The sequence below is a fragment of the Furipterus horrens genome, unplaced genomic scaffold, assembly GCF_987537825.1.
Source record: "Furipterus horrens unplaced genomic scaffold, mFurHor1.1.pri manual_scaffold_3, whole genome shotgun sequence".
Lineage (NCBI taxonomy): Eukaryota > Metazoa > Chordata > Mammalia > Chiroptera > Furipteridae > Furipterus > Furipterus horrens.
The window spans coordinates 145748355-145762639 of record NW_028327173.1 but is presented as its reverse complement, the minus strand read 5'-3'; positions in this window follow the sequence as shown (position 1 = coordinate 145762639).

Genomic DNA, 14285 nt, shown 5'->3' with positions numbered 1-14285 from the left:
TATTTCTTAGAGATTTGTATTTGTTTCATTGTTATCCACCTTTTTTTCTGTGGGTGCCTTCCTTTCTCTCATCCCAAAATTTTAGTCACATTATTGAATTTCAGAGTTAAAAGTGTCCTTAGAAAAGTATACAACCCCTCTCTTTGGCTTGTAAGGAACAGGGGCTCAGACGTCAGCCTGTGTGTGTGCCAGGGGCTGCGCAGCAAGCAAGGAGAAGGACTCAGAAGCCATCCTACCCTGTTCCCAGTGCCCACGCCAGCCCTGATGAGGTACTGAGTGAGAAGGAGAAGCAGAGATGTGTGTTGTCTCTAGGCAGTTGTAAGAGGAGTTCAGTTTTCTGTCAGTTGTCTGACTCACTCCTTATCAGAGACTCAGAAGTATTTACCAATTCCAAATCCTAAAAGATTCCTACCCCCTTTTGGCTTTGACAGAAGTTTAAGGTATGGCAAAGTGTGCCATTTCAAACATGGCTCCTCTTCTGTACCCTGAGCCAGATGAAGAAAGGACTCATTGAAGAAGAGCGTGGGCCAGAGACTCAGCTCTTCAACCTCAGACTTGCCTCGTGCCCTTCGAGTCAAAGTAGAGGCGTCTCTGGCAGTGATGAGCATTTGTCTAGATTGCCAACAAAATGTTGTCAAGAAACAAGACTCATTATAGATATAGTGTTTGTTTCTACTGAAACGCATATTGACAATGAGCAAATAATGGCTGTGTGCTTAGGTTTCTATCACCTGAATGCAGATTTAAAGAAATGGGCCATAGGCCTGGTCAGGGGTCAGGCAGAGATCCTAACTTCATCTCTCACTGATGTCTCTGGTCATCGAATGGGGAGTAGACAGATTAGCACTCACCATGGGAGAAAGGGGACCCAGTTTCTGTTGCTTTTGAGGGCAAGCTACTGATGGCTCTTGAGGCCAACTAGACTAGAAAATAGCACATGGGCTATTGCCACCAAATCTTACTCTCAGGGACTTGGCCAGCAATGCTGCCAGACTTGGCAGAAACTTCTCTAAATGGCCATCAGCTTCCTTTCACACACTCATCATGAAGAAAGATTGGGCGTGCTACATTAAAATAATTAAAGCTTCTTGATTCTGTCATCTAAAACCACTAACACCCCTAGAATTCCTATTAAATAGAATAACTATGCAGACAGTTTTATTTGAAGCCAAGTCTCAAACTTTAAAACTGACTCCAATCAACTTCTTGCTTTTTCCCCTGGGGGCTTATTCTGTTGACTTCCAGGCAGTTTTACAAGGCTCCAACCAGCTAAATGAAGATGGTTTAACCAACCTGCCAACTACTCCCACTAGTAGTAAGTACAGAAACAGAATACCAAGTTAAAAGCCAAGAGCTTCTCTTCCCTTTTACTAAATTTAAAAATGAGACCAGATCATCCACAAAATAAACATCTACTAGTTAAATTACAACTCCTTGCTCTGCCCCAATTTAAAATGTACTTGCGTCATGTAGCAATTCTTGAGCAGTATAGAGAAAGTCTAGATCAGGGCTCCCAACTGATATACTGAAGTCAACTGATGAATGAAAAAGCTCACCCTGGTCTCTAACTTCCATGACACATTATCCACAGAATCTATGGTATTTTCAACAGGGAGGGATGTGTAGTTAAATGGCACTGACCCACCCCTACTTGATCTGCTGGGCAACATCACTGAGGCCTGTGTAAGAATGACCAAAGCTAGTAAGAATAAAGAATAACCTTTTCTTATAAAATGGAGAGGGGATACTTGGGCTCTGTCATTCAGATAAAAACTAGATGTAAATTACCTCCAGAATTAATTTTCAAAAATTAATTTTTAAGTCTGGTCCAGAATGCTTCAAATAAATCACATGTTTTTCACTTCTTACTGTCTCAGTAGATAAATTCTTCCTGGAGTTTTCTGCAAATCTCAGTCTCCTTGAATTTCAGTTTGTGTCAGTCAATGAGGACTCTTATACCAAACTACATCTTGGCACTAAAGGGAAGGCCATCTGATACAATATTGCGTTTTACTCAGGACTATCTTTTTCTCAAAATGTGGTGCATGATGGTGTAATTGGTTATACTCAAAATCACAAAATAAACAGCATCAAAGGTCATCAGTTTTTCTCAGATATTTGGAGGAAAACATCTATCTTTGTATAAAAATAATTACAAACACTATACCATGGTGTAGAAACAAAATGTCTATGAATGTCAAGACAAAAATGGAAATTTCAAAGAGATTTATAATGGGTTACTTAGATGCCATGTGCCAGACCATGCATGGTAACATGCCCACTCAGACCTGTGCAGGGGAGATCACGGCAGGGTTGGGGGAGGGGGGAAGGCCAGGAAGCACGCCCACTCTCTTTTGTCACATAGAATACTTCAGTGGAGACATATGAGGAGTACTGAGTACATGTTCAATAGAAAGGATACTTTAAATGAAGGAAAGTGGTGGCTTTGTGAAAGCTCTGGAGCCATCTTTCCTAAACCTAAAGTGATTCACTTACCATTAGTCACAGAGAAATGATTTTAAGCAAAGCATGGATAAACACTTCATATTTCAACATATTTGAATGTTTTTTCTATTTGTGGCACGTTAAACACATGTTTCTAATTTTCTTAAAATTTTTATTTTAAAGTAATTTAAAAGAAATGACTTGAGCTAAAGAAACAAGATTAACTAAATAATAGTACATGTAGTAACAGACACAATAAAATTATAAAGGTAGTACGTGAATGACGACACTCATACAACCTAAACCAATCTCTAAGAATTAAGAAATGCCATACTGATTAAGATCTATGGCCCCTGTTTTAGATCTAAAAATGGCCTCAAAGAATATTTATTTCCTCATAAAATTATGGAACACCTATTATCATCAATTTTACTCAAATATTTATAGGAAAATTTATCTTTATATGAAAACGATTACAAATATATACTGTGGTGTATAAGCAAAGTGTGTATGACTGTTAAGACAAAAATTAAAACAGTCTTTCTTAAAGGAGCTACAGGTCCAGGGAGAAGACAGACTCCTCCCAAACCACTGCAAGGCAAAGTTGCGATTGTCATGAAAAACACACTCACAAGGTTCAAAGTAAGGGCAGATGGAACAACAAACAAATATGCTGGATTTGGGTCAGTGAAGGCTATGTAAGAGAGGTGACATTTGAGTTGAAGCTTAAAGAGTAGTAGAAATTTACAAAGAGCATTGCATGAGAGAACATGATTCCCTTCCATAAAAGCAATGACAAAAGTTAATGGATAAAACTTATGCACATGTAAATAGTTTTTCAAGTTCCTGATTTTAATTCCAGAATAGATTATCTTGCCTCTATTTATCTTTTCCCATTCCAAATGAATGTAATTTCTGTCTGTTTCAAGGAAGAAGTTTTACGAGAGCTGGCAGTCCCCTTACTTGTGCATGTATTCCCCTCCCCTCATAACTTATTCAGCTGAAACCTTGAGATAAAGACATGAACTTGAATACCTACAGTAAACCCATATGTATCACCCTATCTCTGTTACCAAAGTAAAGCAGTAGGCCATGTTTCCTCTACCCCGTCCCACCACCACCTTTGAATGTGTATCCTCTTAATTTCCGCCTTCCTACTGTTTTTCTTTTAATGAGGAAACTGAGATTTGCAGCAGGAAAGTAACTAGCTCAAAAAAATACAGCTGGTTTTCTGTGGCCATAAGTCTGTTTCAACCTTGTTTTTGTTCATTTATTTTGTTCTTTAGGTTCCACATACAAGTGATGTCATAGAGAACAAACTCATGGAGGCCAGAGAGGAGGGATGTTGGGGAGCTGCGTGAAATAAGTGATGTGATTAAGAAGTTACTGATTGGTAGTTACAAAATAGCCATGGGGGTGTAAGATAAAGCATAGGGAATATAGTCGATAATATTATAATAACTATCTTTGGTGCCACGTGGGCGCTTGTATTATCGGAAAGAGCACTTTGTAAACTTATATGAATGTCTACCCACGGCGCTGTACACCTGAAGCTAATACAAAATAGTTTTCAATGCAAACTATAATCAAAACATAGAATCTTAAAAATAAATAATAAATAAATAAATACAGCTGGAATAGAGAGGACACATATTAATTTGCATTTTGAGCCTGTTTCAGCTACTATATTATGTTGCCTGAGTTTCAGCTAAACTGTAAAGGTGTCTATGAGGTGATGGCGCAGTGGGCCCCAGGAGAGGTTGACAAGAGAGCCCTGAACATTCCCTTTGAGGAGGCCACTTATATTTTGTGTTTTCCTATTGAAATCAACTTGAGTCCCTCAATGTTTCCATCCATTTTACGCATTTTGCTTTACAGTTAGAATTGGTTGGATGTTACCCTTGGTTCTGACTCCCTACTGCTTTAAACCTGCCTTTATGATTTCACAAAAAAAGAAAATTAGCACTTTAATTTGTCAAGACTATAGAAATATGTAAAAGTAAATCTTCATAGAGCTTATCACTTATTGATTGAGACAGAAATGTTAGTAACTATAATATTAGGTAGAAAAAAGTTCTAAGCAAGAGGGCTACAAACATGTGAAGAAAAGAAATCATTAATTCTGAGCAAATAGACTTCACAATGTTGAGGAAGCTGGGAGGCAAACTGCTGAAGCTAAGAGAACTTTCCTATGGACTCTAGAAATGACTCAGGTTAGCAGGTTCTCAAACATAGACATGGTCAGAGCAACAAATGCAACTCATAGGATATTAATTATCAATTGACCTGATGTCATTTCTATTGTATGACAGTGACAAGTTCACCAAAGCATATCTCATCAGCACTTTAGGTGTCTGGTGGGCCCTCTTGGTAGCTCTACAAATAAACATGTTGACAAGGACCCCTGAGCAAGAGATCAGCAGACCTAGCCTTGGCAAGAGGGTTTTTCTTTAGATATGATTTGTAGTAACTCCTCTGCCCATACCAAACAACACTGAGAAAGTACATTCTTGTTTCTTATTAAGGATTCATTGAGAATCAAAACTGTTAAGAGACTGAAGATTCCTTAATGACCTCCTCCTGAGAAGCAGCTATAGGTAGAATGAGTTCTGCTTCCTAGGACCCTTGGAAAAAGTTTCTTTTGGACGAACCCTAAAAGTTGGAGAGGTCAAATTAGTTTGGGTACTGTCCTCATCACTTTTGGGAAACTCAAGGCTGCCTTTTTTCTTTTTGTCCCCCCAATACTATTTTATACAAAACTTAGACAACATTATTTCATGTATGCACATTCCTTTAATTTACCAGAAATGGGTACGTACCCTAAATGGTAACAATGAGACATCTGATGACTTAAGCCCAACTGTGTTATAATTCTCCCAGGATAGACCTGCTTTCCAGGAATGTTCCCTATGGAAACTCCAGATAAATGGGCATATAAATCCAACTTATTGACCTGGAACCAAACTCCATCTGCCACCTACTCTAATTCAATGCCAAGCAGCTCACAAACTGAAATCTCATGAGGGTATCTCCAGCCTCTTCGTTCTCTGTGTATAAAAAGTGGGAGCCCTTATATCCAATCACAACTCCACCCATACACATGACTATCTGCAAAACTGTGAGCCAATAAGCAGCTAGAAAAATCTATTTAGGCAGCTACCTGTGTCTGCCTACTGTCTTGCTCACTAGATTGTCGGCTCTTCATTATCCTTCCATACCCAAAACCTAGCACAGTGCCTACACATGGTAGGGTCTTAAGAAATGTAGGGACTACCATGATCAGTGTGGCTTAGGTGGCTGGGCATCATCCCACTAGGCGAAGGGTCATGTGTTTGATTCCTTATCAGGGCACATTTCTGGGTTGCAGGTTAGGTCTTTGGTAGAGACACACAGGCAACCAATCGATGTTTCTCTTTCTCTTGTTGATGTTTTTCTCCCATCTCTCTCCCTCCCTTGTCCTTTCTCTAAAAATAAATAAATAAAATCTTCTAAAAATGTGTAAGGACTAAGGAATGATTCAATTTTATGAATTCTTTTATTTGCTCTATTCTCCCAAATTCAGCTCAGATCAACCACTGTTTTCAACACATGAAGGTTACTCAAGTTTATTTGATTTGATCAAATCAGAGACAAGGCAAATTTGAAGATGGTGCCAAGTCATAATCAATAGCAAAAGTATAATAGTTTCTAGAGTTTTCTGCTACAGTATTATATTAATCCATCTAATACAGTACATAGCTCAATACCACTTCTGTATGTACAAATATTAGTTGACTTCATAATAAGAATTTTTATTTTAAGTTCTGAAAACAACATCAAATAGTTTGGCATTAGAACCAAGTTGATTTCTATGGCTTAATACAGCCCTTGACAGTTTCCTTATGTTTCCATTTCAAAGACTGTGTACAACACCTGGGAACTATGTGTCCTAACAGACCTAGTATTGATAGATCTGAGGGGCAGAAAGACTAAGAGACTAGAAAATAGCTCTTTTCATAAAGAAGGATCATAGAATTAAGATCTTGGCAGTGCAGACATTTCTAATAATGGTCATATGTGTGGGGAGATATACTGGAATGAAAATAAATTATTGAAAGACAAAGAACCATAATGCCAGGATATTAGAAAGTCAATGTGGTTACTGAAATCCTGGAGAATAATGACAGTGGGTAAAATAGAGGGGAGTACTGAATCATGGCTCAAAATCAAGGTAGGATTATATTCCTGACACTGGCCTGGATATTTAACCTACATTTATTTTTCTATCCTATCAATAACCTTTTAAAGTAGGGGACACTGTTCCTACTTTATAGATTATGAAACTGAGATTCAGAGATTAAGAAATTTGCCAAAACTCACTGAATTCATTAATAAATAAGGGATTCATACAATTCTGCTTGATCCCTATCCATGCTCTTTCAACGACATCATACTATCTTTCAACTGGAGAGATTTTCAAGGAAAATAATAATGGTGCCATTTACAGCTACACTGAGCAGATAAAAAAAACTCTCAAAGGAAAAATTGAAAATGTATACTCTTCTTCACAATGGATCAAGAGCAGGGTTAGTAACAGGAGAGAGAGGGCTGAAAGGAACTGGCCTTCTTATTTGCAAGATCAGAAAAGAAAGGCCAAGGATGAGAGGTATTCTGGAAGTATGTATTTGTAATCAGTAAAGAAGGCTTATTTCTAATATTGCTTATTCCATCCTGCCTCCACTTCTGCAATACCTCTGAACATAGAGATGTTTGCTTCAGGCTCTTCACCTATGGTTCTAACAGGAAATACTTGGTTGCTCACACACATTATAGTTGTCAGCTCTGCCCAAAAAGATACACAAAGTGAAAAATCCTGGGGTCTGTGAAATTGTCCATCTTTGTCTATTTCAAGATTAACATTCTGTCAGATTGCCCTGTCAGATCTAAATTTCCAGAAAGAGCGATGCAATAGAAATTCACATTTCTCCCAGAGACCGTGCTGGAAAATAGCTTGTTTATGGGACTGGTTGGCCTAACTCTTCTAGGCTAGCTGTTTCAACCCCAGATACATATGACAATGACCTGAAGTATGTTTTTTTAGTACTAAGACCCCATTCAAAGAGATTCTGATTCAACTGGTCTGGGCTTGATCCTGGCATTAGCATTTTTTACTTCTCCCCAGCTTACTTCATGAGCAGCCAGGACTGAGAATCACTGGCCGATCCTGCCCTTTGCTTCACCTCCTTCCATAGACACACATACCCCCACCATCTGATATCCCAAGCTGCTCGAAAATGCTAGGAATTAAGGGTCAGTTACTCCTCTCCTTGAACATTTCCTTTTTTCCCTCTTTGATGTGCCACAAGTCTCTTTCTGCAAAAACATTTCATTCAAAAATTATCACAGGCAAGTTGCTCAGAGAAGCAAGAAATAGCTTGGTTACCTGCTTCTGCTTATGTCCCCACTCTTGCCCATTTTTATAACATTTTTGAGTAACTAAAAGAAAGACTAAACTCCCAGAGTCTTTGAAGAAAATATCCAAATACTTTGGAAACTTGTTTGTTCCATGGTCTTAATTTCCTGGTGCGGCAATATTATAGTTACAAGCTTCCATTTAGGGAAAATATAATAAACAGGCCAATTTGCCTCAGTCTCACAAAAAGCACAGTGTCATGATGCCAGGCTAATAGGCATGTCCAAAAGGAGAGAAGGAAATTATAATTATCAAAATCAAGTCATTGCCACTGTCTGTGTGTGCTGGTGACACTGTAAGACCTATAGAATCCACATGAGATACAGCCACCGTACACAGAAAATACAGGGTCTAGGTAGAAATTCAATTTTTAAACATGACAAGATAAATGATAGCATATGATAACACTCTAATAAAGGAGAGGGAGGAAGGGATTACATATATACATATTTTTAACCATGCATTTTAGGCTTTCTTTCTCATTGATTCATTATAATTACCCAGCTATCTCTAGTTCAAAGATGAAAGAACTAAGGCTCAGAAAAGTTAACCTGAGTCAACACAGCAGGTTCAATTCTGACAGCATTAGCTCCAACAAGCCATGTAATCTTAGGAAAATTCTTTCTCTGAATTTCTCTTTCCTGATCCATAAAATGTCAAAGTAATAAGGCCACCTAACAGATGCAGAGAGAATGAAATAAAAACATAAAAATAATATAACACTCACTAGTCATTTACTAATTCCTGTCTAAATGATATGGCTTTTACTGGAATTCACTCAAGATAGCATAACAAGAGTCCCAGCCAAAATATGAACTGTGGTCTGTGAAACACCATTTCCTTTTCATAGCACAAGAGATAGAGACCAAGAGAGTTCAAAAGAAGGGAAGATGAGGAGGATTTGGAAGTTCAGGAAAGACTCCAAAACTGAAGAGATAAAAAGTTAACTTGGTTTCAAAGAAAGAATATAGATAAGCCAGAAGACTTGTATGTTCTCCCTCCACTTTAGGGCTGGGATAATGCCAGAAATATTGCTTTTTGACATCCAACATCAGAAATTAAATTTTCATTGCTCTTTGATATACAGTTACCAACATTAGCATGACATTAAGAAACTATGAGAAAGAGCGGAGAACAAAAGTTTGGATGGCAATTTTATCAACCTTAATTCCAAAACCCTCTGCTAGATCTATTAACATGCCAGGCATTTATTCTCCAAGTTCTGATCACTGAGCCAGACCAAGGCAAAGGGCAAGGTGTGGTCACACTTCCCTCTGCGGGCAGACACAGAGAGAACAGGGCCCTTGGAAACTTGACATCAGTGAAGCCTTTGAGTGAAAAGGGCACGTCTTGGAGTGTGCCCGCTCTTGCAGCTACCTTCCAAGGTGCCCAGCCACTCCTCTGACTTAATGAACTCCACATGCTGTCACAGCTATTTATAGTATCAGCTCTGTGTGTGTTTTGTTGAAGTCTCTAGATCATATTTCTTAGCTTTGCAAGTTTATTTCCTACAATTGGTCCATTAAATTTTACCTCCCTTTCCTCTTCTACCACATTCTTGGAAATCCATAGTCAACTATACAAACAAATGTACGAGATTATCAAAATATTCTTAAGCCATTACTTGCCCTCTCTGTTTTTCTTATGCTCCCATAAGTGTGAATTTCTGTAACATCACTCTCTCGGGAAACTTAGATATTACAGGGCAATGTGACAGAAGCTTAATTCATCCAAAGGGGCAGGGAAGGAAGAGTCTAGAGTACAGTTGTCACCAAGCCTGCTCCTACTGGGTATATATTCATCTCAAAAAGGGCAGCAGGAGAGCAAGACAGATCTCCAGACAACATAGAAGTATAAACAAAAAGGGAGAAAAGTGAAAGACTGAAGTGACTAGTCAAGAAACAAAAGAAAGTTTACTTGCAGAAAATGGGGAAACTGAAGAGTGAGGCTGCTAAGGAAGAGGAAGAGAAAGGAGGTCAGTCTGAGTAATAGAGCAGAGCTCATCTTATAAGAGCAGTATTTCTATCAACTATTTCATAAATGCAAGTATTTTAGTAGCTCTCAAAACCCGTTTTTCAGGAGGGAATTGCACTTCATCCCGCTTTTTAAGCATCTTTAGATAAGTTCGAATGCTGTCTTAAAAGATGTGTAATCTTGTGCTTGTTGTTTATCTTTCTTTACAATCAGAAAATAGTGGGATACTGAATCACAGGAAGCCTCAGGTGTCAACTTCACATTCCTTAGGTTATATATCCTATAATACAATGTATAATAAATGGCAATTTAGAGTCATAGTGATGCCAGTGACCCCTTGGAATCTGGTGGTGCTCATTATGTTTGCCTTTCCTGAGCGTGCACCACTGCCACATTCTAGCAGTTCAGTCCCGCCACATGGAACTCCACAAAGGAGTCCAGACCCCTCCCCTCTGTCTTCTTCCCTGGCCCTGCAGCAGGCTCTCCTGAGTCCTCACCTAGACCAATGCAGTAGACCCTATATTTGAAAAGCAGTCTCTGGATTTTGAGAGACACACACTCACCTCAAAATAATCAAGGCAAAAGAAAGCTTGATTGGAAGGACACAGGGTATCCACAGACAGGATGCCAATGCAACCTTTGGACCTTGGGAAGACCTGGAAAGAAGGAAATGAATGCTTGCTCCCCTGCCTCCCTGCCCTTGACTCTGCTTCTCTGACCCCACATGTCAAAAAAAAATACCACCTAAGGCTCCCAGGGAATCCCAGCCTGCAGCTTCTACAACTGAAAGATACACCTCATTCACCAAGTCTGTTTGGAGAAAAATATTTTAATAAAAGAAGAAGAATCCCAGGGAAGCATACCTCTAGAGCAGTTAAACTTGGCCAAGTAGCAGGGTCAAGTAAGGACATGGAAACTCATGCTTGGAACTGGAAGAGGGACAGTTCCCAGAACAGGCTGCATGTTTTTCAACCACTATGGATTTGCCCTTGCTGTTCCTCTCTCATAACCTTCATGTACAAAGTCCTACTTATCCTTTAGGCCCATCTTCAATAACACCAGACTAGGAGGCTTCGTTCATTCACCTGCCAAAGGCCTGTCTTCTTTGAACCCCACCCACTTCCATAACTGCTTCTTCTTTAGGACACTTTTCATTATTGACCTTGTATTAAGGATAGTGTTGGCAAGTTTTCTGGCACAAATGAATTCCTAGAGGTAAGATCTTAATCACATTTATATTCCCCCAAAATGCCAAGCAAATTCTTTGCCTGTGACAGGTACTCAATAATTGTTTGCTGAATGGGTGAGCGAATGAATATAAATGACTGAGAAGAGTTTCAGTAACCACCCTGGGCGTTAGATTCATCTTCAAACAGTGAAGACTCTTTATAGGGTTGCTGGAATAATGTTTTTGTTGACGAGAGCATGCACCATGACTTTTCTCTTGGTGGAGTTAACAGTACCTGAGCATTAGTTTACTAATCCAGGTCAGATGAGAATATGGTTCAGCAGTCCAGCTCACCCATTCATTGATAACAGAGAGATTCTATCGGACTCATTTCAGTTATACCTGGGCCCAAGTGTCACCTTTCCTTCATGGGGCTTGACACAACCTACATAAGGTCTCAATTTCCTCTTCTGCTGAATGGGAGTAAGAGTAGCTCCCTTACAGTATGGTCCTTAGTACTCAAAAGATAATATCCTGGGTTGGCATAGTCACATAGGGCTTGGTCTGAGAAGGTGTCCCACACTTGAGCATTAATGCTCTGCAGTTCCAGTCTCAGAATTTGAGTTTTTTAAGTGAAGTTCAAAGGGGAAGCTTGCCACCTGAATTCAGCCATGTTTCTGTCTCCTGCTGCCTGCCAGGGAGGGGTTCTTAGATGCCAGATTCTCCACTGTCTGGTGCCCTGGGTCTCACCTGATCTCCCTCTCCTCTTACAGCAAGGCCCTGCACACCGGCATGAGGTGGGTCAGGGTCAGGTCCAGGGTGCACATTCAAGATCAGCTCTTGGTGACACCATCTTGGACCCAGGCTAGCAGAACCAAAGTGCATCTAATGGGCAACCCAGCAGGGGCCAGCCTCTCATGCACCCACCTAGATCACCTGCCCCATGGGTTGGGGAAGGGGAGATGCCTGACTCCACTTACCCACCTCAGCTAGGACATGCCCATCAACCCAGAGTTAGTGGGACTCTCTCTGTCTGTCTATGTCTGTCTCTCTCTCTCTCACACACATACACACACACATACACATGCACGCACACACGCATGCATGCACACATGCACAAAGTTTTGGAACAGAGTTCTCAGGAGCTTGTGAAGGTTTGTACTCACTCTGCAAGAATCCCCATGCCTAAGGTAGTTCAACATTAAATAGCAAATAAAACCTCATGGACAGGTAGAGAGAGAGCCCAGGAATTAAAGGAAAATGTTTTATTATTTTTTAATTAGTTTTTTAAATTGAGATATAATTGGCATATAACATTGTATTAGTTTTAGGTGTACAACATAATAATGTGAAGTTTGTATGCATTGAAAAATGATCACCACAAAAAGTTAACATCCATCACCTCACATAGTTATATTTTTTCTTGTGATGAGAACTTCTTTTTTTTTTTAAAGTATATTTTATTGATTATGCTGTTACAGTAGTTCCAATTTTTTCCCCCTTTACTCCCCTCCACCCAGTATCTCCCTCCCCCAGCATCCCCCCTCAAGTCCATACCCATGGTTCATAAAAAATAACTATCCCTCCCTCTCAGATATTAAGACCCTTTGTAATCTTGTAAAGGACAATGGGCGAAGGTCTCAAGCTCCTCTAGCTGCTTCAAGCTGGACATGGTCGTCGTCCTACCTACCCTTGGGTCCAGAAATCCCTAATAAGAGTGGGGGTGTGGGGGGGGAGGGTGGCCTTCCCACATGGGGAAGGATCACGCAGACTCCAGGTCAGTTGGCTGTCTCCGGACAACGGCGTGCTTGGTTTAGCAGGCTGGCATCCTTGTTGTGTTCTGGGGGGTGATGAGAACTTCTAAGGTGTATCTTAGCAACTTTGAAATATACAATACAATATTGTTAACTATAGTTTGATATTTCAATAATTTTAATGACACTTTTCCCTTCTTTTTGCAGAAGGAGACTCACATTTTTATTTTGTGCTGAGCCCTACCTGGGACTGTAGCAAGCACTAAAAAGTTCTTAGCAATCGATAGCTATTATTTTTTTACTATTAAAAAATGTTCACAAAAGTCTGACAGCTTCAGAAGGTAACAGGTTTCCAAAAATATGACATCTATTCTCATTTGATCCCCTGACTTAGGTTGGATATGGGTACTGTGCACATCATGCCTATAAATGAGGGGATTGACATTCAGAAACATCATGAGGCCTCAAATCATGTCACGGATGGGTGGCAAAGCAGGTCCTGGAATCCACGTGCTCTGACTTGCAGCCTGTGTTTTCACCAGAGGAGCCACCCATCAGTGACCCGTGGGGTAGCTAAGGGGCAGCTAAGCAGCCTTTTCCTCACTTCTCTGGAGTGAAAAAGTAGGCAACAGCATCCAACCGCCCTGGAAACTCTGCTGGGTGCCATGGCACTGTGAGCGTTTGCCCCGGCCACTGCAAGAAGGGGTCCCACCCTTGCCCTGCATTTATTTTCTTTCCTAAACCACACAAAACCATAAAAGTCAAAGATGACTCCTGAGAAGCCAGCCATCTGAGTCTCTGACAACCCAGCCCAAGGCTGTAGATGGCAGGACCACAAGAGCTGTTTCTTTGCTCCTGTTGACTCAGGTCTGTTTACCTGGCTCCTTAGTTCCCATTTCCGTGTCTCAGAGCTTGTGCAGCCCTCAGATTTATGCTCTAGGCAGACAGGGGATCTATGGCATGTTCATCACCCATCCCACCCCAGGGCACAGCACCTCTCCCTGCAGCTGTGAAAACCACCCACTCAGGCCCAGGACAGCGTCAGGCAGTTCACCGACAGAAATGCCTCAGAAATAGTGCCCAGTTCTGGCCCAAAGCTTTTGCCCAGTTGCCCAAGCCTTGGTGATAAAAATACCAAATATAATGTAGAGTGAAAAACGAAGGTCAGACAAGGCCAGAGAGCTGGGTGGGACAGGAGTCATAGACTGGAATTAGGGGACAGTGGAGGTTTGGCAGCTGCCATGCTCCCGGCTTTGCCCTGATGCGCCAAGGCCTTGGAGAGGCAGGGTGGTGGATGAAGTCACACTCTGGGGCCCATGCTGAGTGCAGAGGTGCTCTTGGGATTGGACTAAATTCAAAAACCAGCTTCTCTGGGTCCCAGGAGAATTTTTTTAATGACTTCAGTTTTCATTGTGGGAATATTAAATGAGAGGAGTATGAAGCCTGCCACTAGAATGTGATTGAAATAGCTGTCTACATTGGCCCTTAAGCT